The following is a 24,629-nucleotide window of genomic DNA, read 5'->3' as shown; positions in this document are numbered from 1 at the left end:
CTTGTCTGTTCCCAGCTTGAACTCAGCCGGAATTAGTTACGAGCAAATTGGCTGAAACGTCGTTAACACATTTTAGCATAAATATGATCTGACTGGCCATTAAACACCATGACAAACGGCTGAGGTGGAGGTACTTGCGCGAGCCGAGCAAGGGCAGGTGGGAAGCAGCAGAATTCCAAGAGGTTGGAGGGGAAACAAATTATCACCACTCACACCAAGCCACGTAATCTCTTTCTTTTCATGGCTGCCCCAGAATAGATAGAATTCTTTTCAGTGTGCCTTTAATCTAGAAAAGTGGCTTATTTGATCTATCACTAACGACGCACTTTTTATCAACCCCCCTAAAGAACCATATGGGCAGCTCTCGTTTTACTATTTTCCCCCGTTCTGTATCTTTACTAGATATACTGTGCTATGCAGTCATAATCTACAACTTGAAAGCGTTTTCACTTACATCATGACCAGCAACTAAAACTTTCTTTTTTTACGAAAACCGTAGACGAAACTATGCAGCATAGTTTCTAATATACACAGTGATCTTGGACAAAAAAAGTTAGACCTTTAACTTGCAGATAATGACTATTTGCATGCGATGAACTGTTTAGGAATACTGACACCAAGGACGACGATGTCAAGTGGCCACAACCGTGTTACCGTCATTATCATCGTCAGCTTAAGAACAGAAAATTACGCTTTTCTTATTGACATGACTGTTATTTATTTTGTTCACTCGCATCCGACTAAATAACTCAATTAAAGATACGTGCTTTCTTTTAGTTACCTGAATAGTTGATACACACAAATATCGCATCCATTAATGATGACTCAATTAAAAGGATCTCGTTATTTAATATGAACACCGTTAATAATCTTATCCTTGTATAATCTAATTACTGGTGCGTTAAAGTAACTGTGACGTCCAAAGCTCAAGAGATAATTTATAACCATCTGCATTGATGAATTTATTCCTAGTCCAAAAAACTGTCCATGCGTTGAATAAAATGATAGTCGGTTGGCGAGGCGTGTGGTTAGCACGAGACATGTTTAATTTCTTTGTAGAAACTTAGGTCCTTGGACTAGCAAAGTTTTGCACCTTTTATAAAAAAGAATCCAATTACTCCCATTGTCGAGTTTATCTCTAATTTTGAAGAACTAACGTACCTAACTTCGCCCGTCTTCTTCAACTTTGATTCACAGATACCAGTTTTTGTGTTGCATGCTTTAAAATGAGGAATATTATTATTTCTTTCACTATTTTTGCTAAAGCTTTACTGTTCGCTAAAACCACTGCTACTTTCTCTTTTAAACTGCGTCTTCAGTAAGTTTTCTTTTACTTGCGTGAGCTCTATACATTCTGACACTCATTCATTCAAAGATACATCAAATAGCAACGTAGGTAGAAAAACCATACATGAATGAAAACTTAAAACTTTCTTGTCTTGACACGCATTTAATTATGTTAATACAGCAGTTCAACAAAGTTTCAACTGCGAAAAAGGTTCCTGTTTTCGCTTAATCATAAACTTCTCTAGCTAAATTAGTAATATTTTCCACTTTTAAATGGTTAGCCGGTTACATTAAAACATTTCCCTTAGTTCTGACTTTCTAATACATTAACACTGACCCTTACTAGGGTAACTAACAGCAATGTTTGTGTCAGTACTGCTTCCGTTTGCTGTTATTACCCGGCCACGATATTATTGCACTTGCCGTCGGGCGGCTGTAGACGTAAACTCGCGATGATACAGTGCACAAGTACAGTGGTGACTAAGGAAAACGTACCGAGCTGTGAGCTGATTTCAAGACAGTTGTGCCTATGTTATTAAGTATTTTAGTGGACCTCGTGAAATATCACGATAAAAATTCTCTACAAGCTGACCGAAGCGTCCCCGCTCCCAAGTGTAACAACTTTGTGGTCGACTAATAATTCCCAATGGGTTTGTTATTATTTTGCTTTTGTGACCAGCGATGTTTTTCGTAACTTCCAGTGACCTCGCTGGTAACTTCCTACCTTGGTGACGTCATCTGTCTCCGCTGCTGAAAGCTGCGTGACCTCCGTTCTTCTAACGTAGTAGCTGAACGTGGATATCTGCTACAAATGGCGGCCCACGACAACCATTTACGAACAAATTTCGTTATTAATTATTACGTTCAAAAATCTTGTCCCTCGGTGGCGTCACATGCAAAACAACAGTTTTAATAAATCCAAGAGACACCACTGGGTTGGATTTGAGGTAATAGTTCACGAAACATACAATCTTGTTGTAACAAAGATTGGTTAGAAGACGCGCACGTTTATTGTATTATCTAAAAAGCTCCTCGAAGCTCTACGCATCTGCTGTCCATCCCTAAAGTTACCAAAATATCTTCAGATCTTCTTTTCTTGATTGATTAGCATTGCTTTGAAAATACTTCTGTCCACTCTTCAGCGTCTGAGTTCTCTAATCTGGCTTCCTTTAGTATTATCACAGTTCCTCATGTATTTTAACTAAGCGTTAGTTCCTTACAAAGTTCGTCAAATAGCTCTAAATCATCGCCATGCTACTCCGATACCACAACAAATTTCAACACGGCACAGTCTGTCTTGAATCTGACTTCAGCGTTTACTATATCGATGGATACTTCGTTTAATATTCCTTTTACTGACACCGAAAATTACTGCTCCTTCCCGTTTTCACTTTACTTAATTTCATAAAAACAGAATTTTTCGATTGTATTACTCCAGCTACGTTTTTTAAACGTTGTAAAATATTTTATGCACTACTGTACTTTATCTCCATTTTTCTTTGTATTATTCGAATCTAAAGTCGCAAACGCGATCAAGATGTAAATCAATACATACACGCATAACGATAAGACAAACTAGAATCTAATGGTTCCTTCATCCTGTATATCGCCTTGTAGCTTCAAACGATTATTCTGCGATAAATGCTGCCACTTAGAAGATTCGACATCGACCAACCACGAATGTTATATATACTAAAGGCCCTTAAACGGAGCTTTACACTGAGATAAACGACAGATCACACCGCATCCGTGATATTCTTCAATTTAATTAGAAACAAACCGTATTCCACTTCCCATATTTTCTGAGAGACGCAGCTTTCCGTTTGTGAAATGCAAAAAAAAGTAAGTACCTTCGTCAGCGCTGCGCTCTTTCCCTCACAGAAGCACGAACTTAATTTTCTTCTCGCATCGGCGACTTTCGCCCAAAGCTGCTACAGCAGCCTGTTATGAATTTCGCAATAACTCTTCCTGCTGTAATCCAGAGAATTTAATCTAGAACGCCTTCATCGTTCAAGCTATGCTTTTCTCATGCAGACTCTTACAAAAAAAAAAAAAAAAAAAAAATAGAAAGTCCGAGAGAGTAATATAACATGGCACTGAGACTACAGCGATATTAATAGAGGTCGTTTCTAAGAACAAGCCCTACATATACGCAGTGAACTGCTGCTGCTTGGCAAACTGTGGAGAAGTAAGCGTGTTGTCTATTTGTAGAGGCCAAATACGTTACTACGACATAGCAGTTTCCTCTCCTAAAATGCCTCTACAAGAAGAAAAAATGTAGGAAAGAAAGTAAAGATACAGTTTGGTTTTATTTACGTTCCTCGTCGAACGCTTTATGTTGCTTGCTTTACCCGAGTAAATTACATCTTAAGAGTGAATTATTTGTTTTACTATTCAAGGTCCTTTTTCTAGGCGTAATATATTGTCCTGTTACTTGCTTATACTGCTCCAGAATACCTTTAGGAAGAATACTTGCGAGTACTGAAGATATTTTTTCGGTTAAGCAGAAACACAGATCACATTTTTTGAATTGTCCATCATTTTTTTCTCTTAAACTGCCCCTCCAGAAATATTTAAAAATTACTTTCTCGAATCATATGCCTGTTTCCTTCAGGATTGACTATCGCATTAGTTCGCGTCAACTTGTCTTGTCATCATAATATGGAAACCACTATTTATCGACAGCGAAATTCCCATACGCTTAAGTTTTACGCATTCTGAAGATGGGCTCAGTATATTATTTTAGTCGCAGTATTTACTAACCACAATAACACGATTCCGTTGGTATAACGGCTTTCTTCTTACCTCCCATCTGTAAATCCCGCCATCACAATAAAATCCACCGACCGATGTGGCGCAATTGTTAGCGCAGTGGACTCATATTCGAGAGGACGACGGTTCAAACCCACGTCCGGCCATCCTGATTTAGGTTTACCTAAAACACTTCAGGCAAATGCCAGGATGGTTCCTTTGAAAGTGCACGGCCGATTTCCTTCCACATCCTTCATAATCCGATGGGACCGATAAACATCGCTATTTTATCCCCTCCCCAAATCAACCAACTAACCAATAAAATCCATCTTGTTTTGCGCCATTTAGGGTCGTCTTGGAGCACATCATGAGTATGATTAAGTACTTGTCTTTCAATATCGACAGTAGCTAAAATTCCGCGTTAATGATAATATACAGTCGATAAACTTATTGTCATGCAGCAGCTGAAACTACAGACTTTGTTCATTTCTCGCAAGTCGTTGCAGAACTACACCATGCTAGATATCACTCGTAATGCCGTGTTTTTACTGACAGGGGTTAACTTCAGACCCCTGGTCGAGAAATATTCTTCTTTCTCATACTCTGGAACCTTTAATTCGCATGGTGTAAGTTGCTCGGTTATTTGCAGTTTCCTTGTATCATATTTGCGACACCTCGCTATAATGTGAAGCGTGTCAATTAGTTTACAAATACGAGGGCTATCTGGAAGGTAGCCTTCTTTAGGTTCTAAATAAAATATTGGCATAGTTAATGGAAATTTATCAGATAATTCTTAAAACTACACCTTTATATTACTTCTTCACGTCGTTACCAATCAGGTTTTAGAATAATACAGGGTGTTACAAAAAAGGTACGGCCAAACTTTCAGGAAACATTCCTCACACACAAATAAAGAAAAGATGTTATGTGGACATGTGTCCAGAAACGCTTAATTGCCATGTTAGAGCTCATTTTAGTTTCTTCCACCTACGCTCAATGGAGCACGTTATCATGATTTCATACGGGTACTCTACCTGTGCTGCTAGAACATGTGCCTTTACAAGTACGACACAACATGTGGTTCATGCACGATGGAGCTTCTGCACATTTCAGTCGAAGTGTTCGTACGCTTCTCAACAACAGATTCGGTGACAGATGGATTGGTAGAGGCGGACCAATTCCATGGTCTCCACGCTCTCCTGACCTCAGCCCTCTTGACTTTCATTTATGGGGGCATTTGAAAGCTCTTGTCTACGCAACCCCGGTACCAAATGTAGAGACTCTTCGTGCTCGTATTGTGGACGACTGTGATACAATACGCCATTCTCCAGGGCTGCATCAGCGCTTCAGGGATTCCATGTGACGGAGGGTGAATCCATGTATCCTCGCTAACGGAGTACATTTTGAACATTTCCTGTAACAAAGTGTTTGAAGTCACGCTGGTACGTTCTGTTGCTGTGTGTTTCCATTCCATGATTAATGTGATTTGAAGAGAAGTAATAAAATGAGCTCTAACATGGAAAGTAAGCGTTTCCGGACACATGTCCACGTAACATATTTTCTTTCTTTGTGTGTGAGGAATGTTTCCTGAAAGTTTGGCCGTACCTTTTTGTAACACCCTGTATATAATATCTCTTACCGGGCTGACACACTCTGTCTGCATAAAGTCGTGTTGCCTGGTTTTTGGAACACAACAAGCATAAAACTTCTAATTTGATTGTTTGTTCAATATCTCATGCAAAACATTTCAATGAATCTGCGAAAAGTTGTTCGACATTTTGGATATCGTGAAACGACGGTTTTCATGAGTTTTTCCGTCAACTCTCCGTACCATTTCGTTGCCGACCACAAACGCATGACAGGTTCTGTGCGCCTCATAAGCAGTCGTCTGTTCACTCGTAAACAAATGAAACCAACAACGAATACCACCTTCATTCAGCCCATTCTGGCCGTGTACAGCACAAACCTCGCAGTTATTATCACTTTCTATGTAATTTTTTGACACTAAAAACTGAAATTGCAGAACAGGTTCCATGTTTGGTAGGATTTTCAATTGCAACTCTCATTTCTACAGCCACTATAGTAGAGCGAGAAGCAATGTGGTTCTCTCTTTGTCGCTATCGCAGCTTCAAGCACAACGGTCTGCTGCATTAGTCACTGCAGAGACTTTCGTCCCCATAATCACTTTACGTGTCACATGAAAACGGAGGTTACTTCCCACAGGGCACTCATATAACACATATTCTTAACAAAAATATGGGTATTTAATGACCAATTATATGAATAGCATTTTCGCTAATCTTGATCTACGTTTAAATTCAGTAACTCACACAGAGCGATAATACGTGTTAAGAAATTCTTCTATGAATTAGCATTAATCAAGCAAAAATTATTTCAGAGTAACTAAAGAGAGTCTTCACTGTTTATCATGCACCATTAGTCTGCAAGGTAGCCCGTTAAATATTTTTATGTCTGACACCTTTTACATACGAGTAAGGTTTCGTTGTGAATAGTGCAGTCAAGTCAAAGTGTTCCCATACTCAGGAATGAGCATAGGAGAGTAGATGCAGGAATTCTTCATCTTTTTTCGAGGCAAGGTCCTAATGGTAGGGGTTTGGCATCGCTTTCCTCCTACCTGTTGTGATGTTTCATGTGTATATTTGTGTCAGGTGAATGACTGTGATGAGTATTTGTACAGTGTGGTGTTCAGTTCGTGTTGTTATGAGTGTAGGGAAGGAAGAGAGTGAAACCCAGTGGAGGCACACTGCCCTCGAAAAGCACTAAGGGGCGTCGCCGAGTTAACGTCCCCATTCAAAGATAAGGAAAATTGGAGCTCGTACTGAGGCGTTCACACAGTCGTTTTTCCCTCGCGCGATCCCCGAGTGGAACAGAGGGAGGAAAATATGACTTTGGAGCAAAGTGTGCCCTCCGCCAGACACCGCTTGGTGGCTAGGGGGAGTATATTTGTAGATGTAGATGTAGATCCGACGGACATGCCCACACTTCATGAGACACTGCGGAGAGATTTGGAATTTAATCCAGAATACTGGCGCAAAGACTGGTGACCAGGTACTTTAGGCCACGACCTCTCCTCCCCTTGCCCCCGAATACTTAGAGAGAAAATTTTCCATCAGTAGGATTCGAACAGGAGAACCTCCGAATCGAGCACCACCGCACGGATGTGCGTCAGTGACCTCGGCTATGGAGGCGGGTGACTAGTGTTGGCTATTTCCGCAATATATGTTCAGAAATTATTTTGTGGAGCAGGTTTTTGTCAAACAGAAATTATTTCACTTTGACGCTAAAAATGTTTTCATTGTTAATCATGTCACGATAATTCGCAAGGTAGTTCAGATTTTGTTATGGCTATTTCCTTTTGTATTTGAGTAAGGTTACGTGGTGTGTAGTGTAGGTCATTTCTGTTCATAGCTTTACATTTAAGGTTGATAGCACTATTTTAAAAATTTGAGTGGCGTTTATTGTAAGGCAGTTGTCTGTAACCTTCGTATTATTTTAAAACGAGCAGAGAAACCTGGCGTTGCGCAGATATTTATTTATAGCTCCGCAAGCACTCCCGTACCATAGTGTGTCTGGCATTGTGCTTAATGCTTATCTTGTCAGACCTCCTCAACTATTTGTCGTACAATGATATAATTTTGTAGGTGCATTCAGCGACGTATGTGGATACTCACTCCGAAATTTATTGCGAATAGTTAGAAAATAAGAAAGTTAAACGTCATGGGTGATGCGGTAGTTTTTCACGCATCTTGTTGTTTATGACGTCTTATCTCCTGAACAACGTGTCGTACATTCACATAATTTTTCAGTTACATTCAGTGCTAAATGTGCATATTGTCTGAAAAATGTGTCACGAATGCAGTCATTAGCATATAAATAATAAATTATAACGTCACGCCTCGTGCGGTACTTTTGCTGCATGAACGGTGGAAAAGTCGTAAGCGATAAACTTGCTCTTTCAGACTGTTCCCGAAAATTCCAGAACGTCTTGGATCATTGTGGAACATTCCGGAATGTCATGAACTACTCTCGAATGTTCTCCAATTCTCTAGAATGTTGTGGAATGTTCTAGAAATTTCTGCAGGGCGAAACTTCCCAGCCCTTAAAAAGTATGCCCTTCAGGTAAAAATGGGAACCTTCTTCATGGATGGGAGACAGAGGGCTACCACTCAATATAACTCCCTTGATGGGACCGAGACTCGTTTCTGAGTTTTAGTGTCCCGCACATTGTACACTTACATTTATAATATGTACTGATATATACACTCCTGGAAATTGAAATAAGAACACCGTGAATTCATTGTCCCAGGAAGGGGAAACTTTATTGACACATTCCTGGGGTCAGATACATCACATGATCACACTGACAGAACCACAGGCACATAGACACAGGCAACAGAGCATGCACAATGTCGGCACTAGTACAGTGTATATCCACCTTTCGCAGCAATGCAGGCTGCTATTCTCCCATGGAGACGATCGTAGAGATGCTGGTGTAGTCCTGTGGAACGGCTTGCCATGCCATTTCCACCTGGCGCCTCAGTTGGACCAGCGTTCGTGCTGGACGTGCAGACCGCGTGAGACGACGCTTCATCCAGTCCCAAACATGCTCAATGGGGGACAGATCCGGAGATCTTGCTGGCCAGGGTAGTTGACTTACACCTTCTAGAGCACGTTGGGTGGCACGGGATACATGCGGACGTGCACTGTCCTGTTGGAACAGCAAGTTCCCTTGCCGGTCTAGGAATGGTAGAACGATGGGTTCGATGACGGTTTGGATGTACCGTGCACTATTCAGCGTCCCCTCGACGATCACCAGTGGTGTACGGCCAGTGTAGGAGATCGCTCCCCACACCATGATGCCGGGTGTTGGCCCTGTGTGCCTCGGTCGTATGCAGTCCTGATTGTGGCGCTCACCTGCACGGCGCCAAACACGCATACGACCATTATTGGCACCAAGGCAGAAGCGACTCTCATCGCTGAAGACGACACGTCTCCATTCGTCCCTCCATTCACGCCTGTCGCGACACCACTGGAGGCGGGCTGCACGATGTTGGGGCGTGAGCGGAAGACGGCCTAACGGTGTGCGGGACCGTAGCCCAGCTTCATGGAGACGGTTGCGAATGGTCCTCGCCGATAGCCCAGGAGCAACAGTGTCCCTAATTTGCTGGGAAGTGGCGGTGCGGTCCCCTACGGCACTGCGTAGGATCCTACGGTCTTGGCGTGCATCCGTGCGTCGCTGCGGTCCGGTCCCAGGTCGACGGGCACGTGCACCTTCCGCCGACCACTGGCGACAACATCGATGTACTGTGGAGACCTCACGCCCCACGTGTTGAGCAATTCGGCGGTACGTCCACCCGGCCTCCCGCATGCCCACTATACGCCCTCGCTCAAAGTCCGTCAACTGCACATACGGTTCACGTCCACGCTGTCGCGGCATGCTACCAGTGTTAAAGACTGCGATGGAGCTCCGTATGCCACGGCAAACTGGCTGACACTGACGGCGGCGGTGCACAAATGCTGCGCAGCTAGCGCCATTCGACGGCCAGCACCGCGGTTCCTGGTGTGTCCGCTGTGCCATGCGTGTGATCATTGCTTGTACAGCCCTCTCGCAGTGTCCGGAGCAAGTATGGTGGGTCTGACACACCGGTGTCAATGTGTTCTTTTTTCCATTTCCAGGAGTGTATATTGATTGTTGTTGTTGTTGTGGTCATCAGTCCTGAGACTGGTTTGATGTCAAAAGCTTTCTCTAAGTCTACAAATGTTAGAAACGTAGGTTTGCCTTTCCTTAATCTATCTTCTAAGATAAGTCGTAGGGTCAGTATTGCCTCACGTGTTCCAACATTTCTACGGAATCCAAAGTGATCTTCCCCGAGGTCGGCTTCTACCAGTTTTTCCATTCGTCAGTAAAGAATTCGAGTTAGTATTCTGCAGCAGTGGCTTATTGATTAGCTACACGATATTCGAGGTTTTGGGCTAGATGCTATCCTTATAGCGTGCTTCTGAAAAAGCGTAGTGACAGTGACAGTAATTAACGCTTGTGGACTGCAATGGTTCAAATGGCTCTGAGCACTATGGGACTCAACTGCTGTGGTCATAAGTCCCCTAGAACTTAGAACTACTTAAACCTAACTAACCTAAGGACAGCACACAACACCCAGCCATCACGAGGCAGAGAAAATCCCTGACCCCGCCGGGAATCGAACCCGGGAACCCGGGCGTGGGAAGCGAGAACGCTACCGCACGACCACGAGATGCGGGCGGACTGCAATGTCTTTCAATTTGTGTTGGTGAGATGAGAACGAGGGTGGTAGATGGTAAGCATTAACCCTTCACTTGCGGGCGTTGGAGATTTCTTCAACCACCAGATCACGCTTAGGTCTCGGCCAGCTGTAGCTCAGCGTGTATTAGCGATTTAGGTTCCCGACGTGATTTCCGTTAATAACACGAGTGTGAACAATTCTCTTCAACGGTTTGAGTCACATCTATCTTTGGTGCTACGACAATACTCCGTGCGCCACCTAACGGCGTGTGGTTGAGGACACTCCTCGGACTATTATCTTTCATTCTTCCGTCGCCCCCTCACTCTCCTGTTCCATTCGCGTAGAACGACTACCGGTAAGAGCTGGAAGAGCTCTAATTTCTTTCATTTTTCAGTGATGGTCATTTAGCGAGACGTGTGTTGGAGGAAGTAATATGCTGCCCTACTCATTTTAAAACGAACGTTCGCGGAATTTCCGAAGTACACCTCTCCGAGCAGCACGATGCCTTTCTTGTACCAGCTGACGCTAGAGTTTGCTACTAAACGAACCGGTTAAGGAACGCACCGCAACGACCTTCATAGCATCTTTTCTCTCTCTTCGATTAATCTAATCTGAAAAGGGCACCAGACTGACGAATAATGCTCAAGAATTGGCCAAGTGAGTGTTTTGTAACACACTTCTTTCCTTTAGCGTCGTCCAGTGAATTTCAGCGTGGCGTCTGAATTTACTGTAACTATTATTAAATGGTCATTTCATTCTATGTAGCTCCGGATGATTACTCCTAGGTACGTCACGTATTTAATTGTTTCCATTGATTTATCCGAAATAGCATCATAGATGTAGCAGTCAGGGCGAACAGGCTTAGATGGTGGGGTCATGTTACACGCATGGGAGAAGCAAGGTTACCCAAGAGACTCATGGATTCAGCAGTAGAGGGTAGGAGGAGTCGGGGCAGACCGAGGAGAAGGTACCTGGATTCAGCTAAGAATGATTTTGAAGTAATAGGTTTAACATCAGAAGAGGCACCAATGTTAGCACTGAATAGGGGATCATGGAGGAACTGTATAAGGGGGGCTATGCTCCAGACTGAACGCTGAAAGGCATAATCAGTCTTAAATGATGATGATGATGATGATGATGATGAGCATCTGAACAGCAATAAATATCATCGCCTTTTGTTCTGCAGTAAATAACATTTATTTACGTTGAAAGTCAACTGCCAGACCCTGTACCAATCAACGCCCATTTGAAAGAGAGAAAAAAAAGGGAAAAATCTGTCATAAGTGAAGAGAATTTTATGAGTGGTAAATTCATTTATTTTAGTTTATACGTCCTCATGCTTTGATATCATGGTAAGGCGGAAAAGCTACACAACAGCTACACAATTCAGCGGATCCAGTAGACGTGTATCAGGCCAAAAAGGATTTCTGGATTTCATAGTCGTCTACAAAAGTTGGCATCCATTTCTCTACAAATTTTCGCAGTGTTTCACCCGTTTGCTATATTCCTGTGCAGCCGGCGATGTCTTATTGACGTGATAGATACGCACATAACAAATCTGAGTTATCAAAATTAACATCGTAAAGTATAATTAGCTTAAAATCACACATTAGATTCGACGCATTTCCGTAGAGAACTTACTGCCCCTCGAACACACCAAATACCCAACTGTATACAATGCTAACGTCCATTACGAGTTCAGAGGTCTCTCATTTTACAGAGAACTAGCGTTTCTATGAGTGCACTAGTGCGTTAGTGTCTATACGTGTGCGTGCGTGCGTTTGTGTGTGTGTGTGATTAGCATCATGTAAAATGTCAGCTCGCTAAAATAAACGTACTCCACGATAGGTAACTAGTGTAACTGTAGCGCGTAATAGAGGCTACTTTTACGTTGCAAATAGCTTCATACAGGAGACGAGTGCGCACATAATAGTGAAACGGCTCGCTTTCAGTGCGCATAATAGGTCAGACTGGTATCCATGGGCTCTACAGGATATATTTGTGTGATTCTCAGGTCCAATAATGTTTGTTGGCGTCCTTTTCATGATGAGAAATCGGTACACCGATATCAGACCTATGACGAAGATCTTATTATAAAGACATCAATTGGTAAGGGGCTATGAAAAGAGAAAGACAGAGAAATGCAGAAAGAAAAGCAGTGGACCAGGATACAGCACATAGTTCTGAGCAACTAGTTGTGATACAACATATTAAAGAAACAGGGACATCTACGATTATTGAGCTGCAATGTCGCTGTTATAGTACGATAAATTGTAACGAAAATGAAAATGCTGTCACACACACACACACACACACACACACACACACACACACACACATACACATACACACACACACAGAGAGAGAGAGAGAGAGAGAGAGAGAGAGAGAGAGAGAGGAAACGCTTCACAAGGTCTTAACGTGGCAGTGGAACCCCGCAGATTGAAACTGAGCGAGACGGCTAATATTATTAGCAACTCAAGTGAAATTGGAAACTTAAAGAAACATTTATAAGTGTATTAGAAATATTTTAACGCTAGAATACCTGGTGAGCAGGAGGACGTAAAGATATTCTGCGTTATTCATCGAGAATCTCACGATCAGCATATAGTCACGCGCGATTGGAAAAGCGCACAGGGCACTCCTGTTTTCAGAAAAAGGAAAAGAACGGATGCGCAGAATTAAGAATCAATATCGCAGACGGCCGTCTGTTGCTGGATCCTAGAGCATATTTAAAGCTCGAGCAAAACAAACTTATTTTAAAGAATTAGCACCGGTCCGGCAAAAACCATATGTGTAAAGCGCAGCTTGCTCTTTTGGCACACGATATTTTCTAAAGAGCAGATACAGGACAACAAGTAACTTCCGTCGTCTTAACTGCCTTGTAGACGGTGAATAATATTGCGCAATATTTCCTGATTCGAAATACTATTGAACGTGTGGGGGTGAAATTGATAGGTTGCTCAATAATACTGAGACCATCAGAAACTTTTGAAATACATTGCGCCGCCCAGATATACTGTACCGTCTGTGGGTATTATTGACAATATCCTTGACAGTCTCTCGCTTGCTAAAGGCTCTGAATATCTTTGTGTTCACTGTTCGTTGTTGTTGTTGTGTTGAAAATGGGTACAAAACAAAGCGTTGTTACTAGAGTGCATCGCAATGTATAAATTATTGCCGATCTTGTGGGACATTAGGGCAGATGAGTACAGAAACAGAAATGTTAAGGATAATCACATGAATTGTTGCTCGAAAAATACAGCGACTGGCCACGTGGATGTTTATGTATATGTACACATTACCTACCCGAATATAACCGTTCAATGTTTGGGCTCCTTAACGATTAGGCGTGTTAGCAGAGACGATGCTAGGCTGTTTATAGGTAGGTATGGTCTGAACGGTAGTGTAACTGAAATGGGCTCTTCGAGATAAGGCGATGCTGTTCCCGAGAAATCGGTGGATAAATTTAGAGAAACAGTACTTACGGAAAGCTGCAACAGATCTGCTGTCTTCGTGATATAACTTGGATATTAACGATGAGAATAAGGTAAGAGATGTCAGGCCCGTGCTGAGACGTATAGGTAGTCATCTCTGCCTCGTTCACTGCATGAATGTAACTGGAGACAAAATCGCTAATGTTGGTTGAAAATCCCTCCGTCATTACAAGAAAAGCTGTTTCCAGAGTAAAAGGAATGGCCCTCCTAGGAGTCGTCGTTTCTCTGATGTCTTGATCGATGTCTGCAAAAAAATGGTTCAAATGGCTCTGAGCACTATGGGACTTAACATCTATGGTCATCAGTCCCCTAGAACTTAGAACTACTTAAACCTAACTAACCGAAGGACAACACACAACACCCAGTCATCACGAGGCAGAGAAAACCCCTGACCCCGCCGGGAATCGAACCCGGGAAGATGTCTGCAATTACGTTCTTGTAAATATAGATGGAGTCACTCCAAACAAATCTACCACCACAGCTTACGTATCAGTACAACCGTCAATGATCGCTGCTAGAAATGCAAATCAACTATAGCTTTCATTTACATGTTCTTCTAAGAACAACGCGTTCACTAAAATGACCGGGAAAGTTGCGTACGGTTAGACGGGGTCGAGCGCTAAAAGAAAATCAGCAATTCCTGGTTTATCTGTGACTGCTGCATTATATGCCGCGGCAGTGAACAATACGAACAGAAGAAAACGGTCATTATATACGTAAAAATGGATGAGAAGACGGGAGGAGAGAAGAGTTAACTTTTTTCGAAAATAACCTCTTGTAGGGGGCAAATACTGGTTTAGATATTCATTAAGGATGGGCGAGGATAACTATCGATTCCTACACCATCTTGTGCAACAGAAATTAATGAAGCAGGAAAAACTGAGATGAAAAAAAAATTATTCCGAGATGTTATCAGCTACCTTAAGATTCCACGCCACTAGTGAACCTAAGTCTGTCAAAAGACTGTACATTTGGTCAGTAAACATACTTGCTGCTAGCACCACTTCTCTTTGCGCTGTTACTGAGATGCTTTTCTCGGTGGTACCGAGAACGCAGAATTTTTATTTTATTTTTAGTTTCCTCAGTACAGCATATTTCTTTTAACGCTGTATCACATTATTTCTGTTGTGATTATCTTTACTTCTGATGTCAGAAAGACCCACGAGTTCCTTGCCTTGTTCTACAGCCTTTGTTCTCGAAATCACTTTGTCTGTGCGGCATAGGAGCTATGAAATGCACAGCTGCAGACGTCTCCACGGCTTGCAAGGACATTTGTGAGTGAACGCTTCTACTTCTAGCGGCATCATTCGTGTGCCATCATGTGCGGTTTCCCGCACGGATACAGACTTGCCTTCGTTTCCGTGCAACATGCAGCATCAGAAGTGGAAGCAGTGAGTAGGTCCATAGGCAGCCTTGCAACTACGTGGAGTCTCCTCGTGAGCTAAGAGGAGTGTGCAAATAGGCGCTTACAACCTCACGTGGATAGCTGTACCAAACCAGTCTTTGGACAACAACATCAACAAAACATCCTCTCCCTGGAGCGCAAAACAATGAGCAATTCGTAGAGTAGCGATGCCGAAAGTTAAATGCGCCTGTAACACTCACGATAAGAACACGGCAAATGCCATAAAACGATTTTCGAGAAACTTTGCTCAGTGGTAGAGGGCTCAAAATAAGCGAACACGTGTCTCAGCTTATCTGTAGACACTCGGCCGTATCTGAGAAAACGACGATCAAAGTTTTCGAGGTACTTTACGTGATTTTTAAAGAGTAATAATATAACTCACTCGTAACCCCTGACTTGATAAGAAATAGTCATATACACTATGTGATCAAAAGTATCCGGACACCTGGCTGAAAATTACTTACAAGTAATTACCATACATCGGTAATGCTGGAATTCAATATGGTGTTGGGTCACCCTTAGCCTTGATGACAGCTTCCACTCTTGAAGGCATACGTTCAGTCAGATGCCGGAAGGTTTTTTGGGGAATGGCAGCCCATTCTTCACAGAGTGCTGCACTGAGGAGAGGTATCGATGTCGGTCGGTGAGGCCCGACACGAAGTCGGTATTCCAAAACATCCGAAACGTGTTCTATAGGATTCAGATCAGGACTCTATGCAGGCCAGTCCATTATAGGGATGTTATTGTCGTGTAACCACTCCGCCACAGGCCATGCATTATGAACAGGTGCTTAACCGTGTTGAAAGATGCATTCACCATCCCTGAATTGCTGTTCAACAGTAGGAAGCAAGAAGGTCCTTAAATCATCAATGTAGGCCTGTGCTGTGATAGCCATAAAACGATTTTCGAGAAACTTTGCTCAGTGGTAGAGGGGTCAAAACAAGCGAACACGTGTCTCAGCTTATCTGTAGACAACAAGGGGTGCAAGCTCCTTCCATGAGAAACACGACCACACCATAAAACCAGCGCCTCCGAATTTTACTGTTGGCACTACACACGCTGGCAAATGACGTTCACTGGGTATTCGCCATACCCACACCCTGCCATCGGATCACCACATTGTGTTCCGTGATTCGTCACTCTACGCAGCATTTTTCCACTGTTCAATCGTCCAATGTTTACGCTGCTTACACTGAGCGAGGCGTCGTTTGGCATTTACCGGCATCATGTGTGGCTTATGAGCAGCTGCTCGACCAAGAAATCCAAGTTTTCTCACCTTCCGCCTAACTGTCATAGTACTTGTAGTGGATTCTGATGCAGTTTGGAATTCCTGTGTGATGGTCTGGATAGATGTCTGCCTATTACAGATTACGACCCTCTTCAACTGTGGGCGGTCTCTGTGAGTCAACAGACAGGTCAGCATGTACGATTTTGTGCTGTACGTGTCCCCTCACGTTTCCACTTCACTATCACATCTAAAACAGGGGAACTAGGGATGTTTAGGAGTGTGGAAATCTCGCGTACAGGCGTATGACACAAGTAACACCAAATCACCTGACCATGTTAGAAGTCCGTGAATTCCGCGGAGCGCCCCATTCTGCTCTCTCACGATGTTTAATGACTACTGAGATCGCTGATGTGGTGTACGTGGCAGCAGATGGCAGCACAATGTACCTAATATGAAAAAGGTATGTTTTTGGGGGTGTCCAGACACCTTTGACCACATAGTGTAGTAACCTTCTATGGACGTGGATAGATAAATGAGGAAACGAAAGGAAATTAATAAAAACAATAATCGGGTTTCGAACACAGGGCATAAAACCGTGACGCTAGCCACTGTGCCACCATCTTGGTTGAGATATCACGCATTAAAGGCACATAAAGTACCTCAAAAACTTTAATCGTAGTTTTCTTAGAAACGGTCGAGTATCTACGGATAGGCCGAGACACATGTTCGGTTATTTGACCCTCTTCCACTGAATGAAGTTATGGGAAATCAGGTTATGGCACCTTCCACGTTCTCCTCGTCTATGTGCTTGTTTCATCGCCGTTGGGCCATGCCTGTGATATGCGAACAGCGAGGCTGCAGCAGTAAACTAACTTTTTTGTCCCTCCGCAATGTAACTAGTCTCTCTTTTACGACATCTCGCACTTCAGTTGGTTAATCGTACCTGCGACAATCTCACACTGGCCGGACAAACACGTAACGAATCGTGCAGCTCTTCTTATGCATCTTTCCTTTCTCCACCGTCATCGACACTGTAGGCAGCCGCTTCTGCGCTACGGGCTTGCTCACAGCAGCTAGACTCCGCGCTGACGGAGAGGAGCCGCGGCGCCGCTGACGGCCGTGGTTTAGCCACACAGGACGGCGGCAGGCTGCGGCCCCCGGGCTATCCCCGCTAAATCACGGCGGCCCCTGCCGAGGGTCGGCCGGCCCTTCCGTGAGCGATGGCGGCGGCTCGCCACCTCCGCCACCGCAGCCCGCAGCCGTGCCCCTGCCCTTCAAGGGCTCGTCGCTCTTCCTCTGGGTCCGGCCGCGCCGCGCTGCAACTTGCCTCGTTAATCACTTTCCGCACAAATTCATTCGCTCCCTTCCCGCCGTGCCGAATCCGATTCTGTAGCAGTATACCGCCGAGACACCTGCTTACCGGCAAGTGCTGTGTCAGCAACATTAGATACGGAGAAGGAAATTATTCTCTCCCCCTTCTTCAACAGTTCATCAAATTCTCTTTTCCCCTCGTACGCATTTCATATACAAAGGTCCAGGAGCCAGTGATGGGAGCGGGAGTGTGTAGAGGGGGAGGGGAGGGGGAGGGGAGTCTACAGTGGAGAGCCACAATTTTATCTCGGGATTTAGGCATTCTATAAGGAACCACAACATCACGCAAGGCGCCCATATGACACATTAAAATGATTTTTGAGAGGAATGAAAGTAAGAAATGAATCCGCCCCGAGAGATGTGCGCTAGCACGCCAGGATTCAGTTCGGCGACCCGGCATCGGACCGAATCCACCCGGAGGATTCCGAGGAGGGGTGGTGTGCCGGCCAGCCTGAGTGTGGATTTTAAGCGACTTCCCATATACGACTAGTTGAATACTGGGTTGGTGCCCACGTCCCCCCTCAGTCTATGTCTACATCTATATACATACTCCGCAATCCACCATACGGTGCGTGGCGGAGGGTACCTCGTACCACATCTACATCTACATGATTACTCTGCAATTCACATTTAAGTGCTTGGCAGAGGGTTCATCGAACCACAATCATACTATCTCTCTACCATTCCACTCCCGAACAGCGCGCGGGAAAAACGAAGACCTAAACCTTTCTGTTAGAGCTCTGATTTCTCTTATTTTATTTTGATGATCATTCCTACCTATGTAGGTTGGGCTCAACAAAATATTTTCGCATTCGGAAGAGAAAGTTGGTGAATGAAATTTTGAAAATGATCTCACCGCGACGAAAAACGTCTTTGCTTTAATGACTTCCATCCCAACTCGCGTATCATATCTGCCACACTCTCTCCCCTATTACGTGATAATACAAAACGAGCTGCCCTTTTTTGCACCCTTTCGATGTCCTGCGTCAATCCCACCTGGTAAGGATCCTACACCGCGCAGCAATATTCTAACAGAGGACGAACGAGTGTAGTGTAAGCTGTCTCTTTAGTGGACTTGTTGCATCTTCTAAGTGTCCTGCCAATGAAACGCAACCTTCGGTTCGCGTTCCCCACAAAATTATCTATGTGGTCTTTCCAACTGAAGTTGTTCGTAATTTTAAAACCCAGGTACTTAGTTGAATTGACAGCCTTGAGAATTGTACTATTTATCGAGTAATCGAATTCCAACGGATTTCTTTTGGAACTCATGTGGATCACCTCACACTTTTCGTTATTTAGCGTCAACTGCCACCTGCCACACCATACAGCAATCTTTTGTAAATCGCTTTGCAACTGATACTGGTCTTCGCATGACCTTACTAGACGGTAAATTACAGCATCATCTGCGAACAACCTAAGAGATTGTCACCCAGGTCATTTACATAGATCAGGAACAGCAGAGGTCCCAGAACACTTCCCTGGGGAACACCTGATATCACTTCAGTTTTACTCGATGATTTGCCGTCTATTACTACAACTAGCATCTTCTCTCCCTGTTCCACTCCCAAACAGAACGAGGGAAAAATGACTGCCTATATGCCTCTGTACGAGCCCTAATCTCTCTTATCTTATCTTTGTGGTCTTTCCGCGAAATATAAGTTGGCAGCAGTAAAATTGTACTGCAGTCAGCCTCAAATGCTGGTTCTCTAAATTTCCTCAGTAGCGATTCACAAAAAGAACGCCTCCTTTCCTCCAGAGACTCCCACCCGAGTTCCTGAAGCATTTCCGTAACACTCGCGTGATAATCAAACCTACCAGTAACAAATCTAGCAGCCCGCCTCTGAATTGCTTCTATGTTCTCCCTCAATCCGACCTGATAGGGATCCCAAACGCTCGGGCAGTACTCAAGAATAGGTCGTATTAGTGTTTTATAAGCGGTCTCCTTTACAGATGAACCACATCTTCTCAAAATTCTACCAATGAACCGAAGACGACTATCCGCCTTCCACACAACTGTCATTACATGCTTGTCCCACTTCGTATCGCTCTGCAATGTTACGCCCAAATATTTAATCGACGTGACTGTGTCAAAAATGGTTCAAATGGCTCTGAGCACAATGGGACTTAACTGCTGTGGTCATCAGTCCCCTAGAACTTAGAACTACTTAAACCTAACTAACCTAAGGACTTCACACACATCCATGCCCGAGGCAGGATTCGAACCTGCGACCGTAGCAGTCGCGCGGTTCCAGACTGTAGCGCCTAGAACCGCTCGGCCACACCGGCCGGCTGACGTGACTGTGTCAAGCGCTACACTACTAATGGAGTATTCAAACATTACGGGATTCTTTTTCCTATTCATCTGTATTTATTACATTTATCTGTATCTAGAGTTAGCTGCCATTCTTTACACCAATCACAAATCCTGTCCAAGTCATCTTGTATCCTCCTACAGTCACTCAACGACGACACCTTCCCGTACACCAGAGCATCATCAACAAACAGCCGCACATTGCTATCCACCCTATCCAAAGATCATTTATATATACAGAAAAACATACGATTCGCAAACACTTCGAAAACGTTCTCACACCTTTATATGGGATAACAGTCGGCACAAATGGAGTACTCAAATTCTATCCTGGGCCGGGAGGTTGGGGGTGGGGTTGGAAGGAGGGTGGGAGCTGACAGCAAGGGTATCCGGCCACCCTCTACCACTACAGTTGCAAAATCAAGATTGATATACCGACCCCGTAAGGAAACGTTATAAGGGTAGCAAAAAGAAGAAGCAGCATGTAATAAATACGAACTGAATTTGCACCCGGTGAACCCGAACTCTACAGACAAAGTGTCGGAGGATGATCGGGGATATTTTCTGATTACTTGGAAATAAGCGACGGTTATTCCTGTTTTCTAGGTCATCAGTTCGCTGTACATAGTATAATTAATACATCTATGACGCTGACGTTAATCTGCAGCGTAGTTATGGAACATATTTTGTAGTCATGGATTAAACCGTTTTTGGAGAACGAATATGTCCTCTATAAAAATGAAAATGGATTCCGTAAACAGCGATTTTGCGAAACATTTTTTATTTATTCATGAAAGCCAGAGCGCAGTAGACAAATGTTGCTAGAGTAAAGTAAACAGATGTGCTACTGTGCATTTTATTGTGTATTGTGTTTTTCATGACGTAACGATCATCTGTTGAGCGCTACATATATGAACATGGCTATGTGCACAAGGTGGTTTTTGATAGGTTCGTTGGTTGATTTGGGGGGGAAGGGGCCAAACGGCGAGGTCATTTGTCCCAAGGAAGGATGGGGAGGGAAGTCGGCCGTGCCCTTTTCTAAGGGACCATCCCGGCATCAGCCTGAAGCGATTTAGGGAAATCACGGCAAACCTAATTCAGGTTGGCCAGACGTGGGTTCGAACAGTCATCCTCTCGAATACGAGTTCAATGTGCAAACCACTGCGCCACCTCGCTCGGTGATTTTTTTATTTTAAATGTTTTATTTATGGCAGAGTTTACGTAATGTGCTACCTTTCATCGAAAGGACAACTTGGCGTAAGGTACAACACAAAATGAAAACATTTTATAACAAAGATTTGAAGATGACAGCGAAGTGTGTCGAAACCGTTTTCTGTAAATAAAGAAATTTTTATGCGATCTTGGCTTTAGAAAGTTTTTACCAACCTCGTATTTGCCACAAATGAAGTAATGAAATCGTGGAACGCTGAATCTGAATGATCGTGCGTGGTTTGAACCGCCGTCCTCCGAAGTACGACTACAGGGTACTGACCACTATGCGCCATCTCGCTCGGTGAACTGCGAATGAATGGAAAGGAACATAATCTAAATACCAATTCTGTGGCGCCCGTTTTCTGGTAGCGTACAAGTAATTTGGTACATTAGGTACAGTTGCTCTTAAACATCTGTGAAATTTTACATTCATTCGTTGATGTATGTAGCGTACACATGCGACCGTCAAAGCACAGCAAGAAGTGTTTTGCAAAAACGATAGCGACCTTTTTTCCTCTCTGTGTCGTGAACTAAATCATGCGTAGAAAATTACATTGTACTTTGTGTAACTCTCGCTGCGACCGAACAATAATAGCATACGTATTTCATTCGCATTTGCTGTTATTTATTGCGTGGTGTGGAGGCTTTTCTGTGAAATGACAGCTGCAAATTATGAGTTCAGCGACCACAAATGAACACAGTCGGCTGAACCTCGCTCGAACTTTGTATCATAGCGATCATTTTCGGCAGAATAGTACAGAGGAGGCACTTGCTGGCTTCATTTGATGATGATGTATCTTTACTGCAATCAGTCTTGTCTGTCTTATGCTTTCTCCGCAGACAAAACTGGAACAATTAAGAGTTTTTAATTCAAGAAGAAAATGTAAACAAGGAGAGCAGAAGCGAATATTATCTCTTTTTAAGTACAAATTTCATCATCGCCTATTCAGTTCCAACTGGAAAAGTTAGGCTTACTGTTGATTTTTTTCCCTTCGAAATGCGTTTTAATATCATCCGCAACTAGTAAGCAACCGGCGTGTAGTCAGAATGCTCGATATTTTTTTCACTGCAGAAAACAGAGCTGAGGCTTCACAAATACAGATAAATAATAACAGGATTTAGTTTAATTTACTCAGTGGTTAGAAAAGGAAATCATTTTAGAATAGGTGACAAGAGAAAATTGAAAAATTATTAGCATAGCATGCGGTAGGTTCGTAACACGTGTAATGAGCCGTAACTAATTGGAAATGGAGGACACGTAGCAGATAAAATTTTTAAAAGAAGAAGATTACTAGAAAAACTTTTACCGCTTCGAGGACTTCCTAATCTGAGAATGGAGTGAGCAACAGGGAATAAAAATTCTACGGGATAGGAGAATGTGGAATTTGTAGCACAAATAATTGTTGACGGTATGTCACGAAACGTTTACTAACGAATCTATTGACAGTTGCAATATATAGGTCTGGCGAGTAGTTTCGAACCAACGGGTTCATTTTCAAGTCTGGCCTACTGAGACTGCACTAAAAGTGCCTTATCTTAATAATGAACATCAAAATCGCGATACATGCTTTATAAAATGTTCGCAGAATGACGGTCACAATGCACATGTGCCTCTTAGCAAATTTGAGTTAGATTTTGAAATGCTAAGAGGCACATGTAGATTGTGAAAGTCATCTTGCGAACATTTTATAAAGCATGTAATTCCATTTTGATGTTTATTAGTATTATTATTTCTTTCTATTCTCAGACGTTATGTCTGGTCAAAAATGGACAGTGACGCGGACCTTGATCAAGCGTGACTTCTTTTTAACTGTATTATTAACTGTATTATTATTATTATTATTATTATTAAGATTAGACACATTCAGAGCTGACTCAGTAGGGCAAGCTGGAAAATGAACCAGTTGGTTCGAAACTAGCGGCCAAAAACATGTGCTGCAACTGTCAACAGATTCATTAATAAAAGCATCATGAAAAATTAACTAAGTTACTGGTTCTCCAACAACAAAATGTTGAAATTGAAAAATTGAGGGTATGGCTTGTACACTGATATGAAGAGACTAGAGCGTGTGAGATAGTGAATAGGAGTAGAGGGCAATCATCGAAAAGCTGTTTTCACTATAATGCAGAGAATTCTCCACTACAATAAAGAAAAAGACAGCCATACTGAAGTCTTTTGAACAGAAAGCGCCCTTTAAGCAAAACACTGTTTCTTCTTACTCATTTTTTATCGATACACCTTTCGTATTGCTTGTGGCACACTACAAAAAAGTTCATCTGACGTAATAAGTATTTTTTACTCACAAGTAGGTGCACTACAGCAGACGATCACGAACGTAAGAAAGAACACTCCTCTAAGCAGGAACAGCTATTACTGTAATAGAGTCTATCAGAAGTATTAAAAAGCTTAACACAGAGAGTGAAAGGTAAGGAAAAAAACATTCAAACAATGATCATATATTGGCAACATAACCTTCAGGCCTAAGTTCTCGTTCATTGCGTACTCTCATATGGCGAGAGACGGGAATATGTAATGCTCCCAGGAACATTGTCGTTTTTTTCGTCCAAGCGTAATGGTGTGGGGAGACATCATATTGCATTGGTATACTAACCTCAAAATCTTTTAACACGTTACAATCACCGCTCAGCATCATAATGCCACCGTACTCCTTCCCTTTGTGCGCCTTTTCAGGAGTGAATTCAAAAACATACGCCATGCACAGATTCCCGCTCTGCTTCGTCTTGGCAGCGTTTCCTGATCTCATTAGGAGATTTCAGCAGTATGCTCCTGTCACAGTTTGATCACCACTCCACGACAATCAGAAAATGGTTCAAATGGCTCTGAGCACTATGGGACTTAACTGCTGTGGTCATCAGTCCCCTAGAACTCAGAACCACTTAAACCTAACTAACCTAAGGTCATCACACACATCCATGCCCGAGGCAGAATTCGAACCTGCGACCGTAGCGGTCGCGCGGTTCCAGACTGTAGCGCCTAGAACCGCTCGGCCACTCCGGACGGCTACCACGACAATCCCAAAGAGCAGTCAAAATTACCTTGAACTATGACCGCTGGTTCTTCGACATTTTCGTCGGCTGTCGAGAATGCTTATGTTTCCACTGTTCATTTTGTTCCTTTGTCTTGGAGGTCATAGTGACAAAGCCACCATTCGTCCTGTGGCGATTAAACAGGTGAAGAAATTGTTTACTTTGGCCTGACTCAGCTGCAACAATCACGCTGCTGCTGAAACCGAATTACCGCACGAAACCTCACTTTATCAGTGCA

The sequence above is a fragment of the Schistocerca cancellata genome, chromosome 3 (assembly GCF_023864275.1).
Source record: "Schistocerca cancellata isolate TAMUIC-IGC-003103 chromosome 3, iqSchCanc2.1, whole genome shotgun sequence".
In the NCBI taxonomy this organism is placed as follows: Eukaryota; Metazoa; Arthropoda; class Insecta; order Orthoptera; family Acrididae; genus Schistocerca; species Schistocerca cancellata.
Note: the sequence above shows the minus strand (reverse complement) of the source record.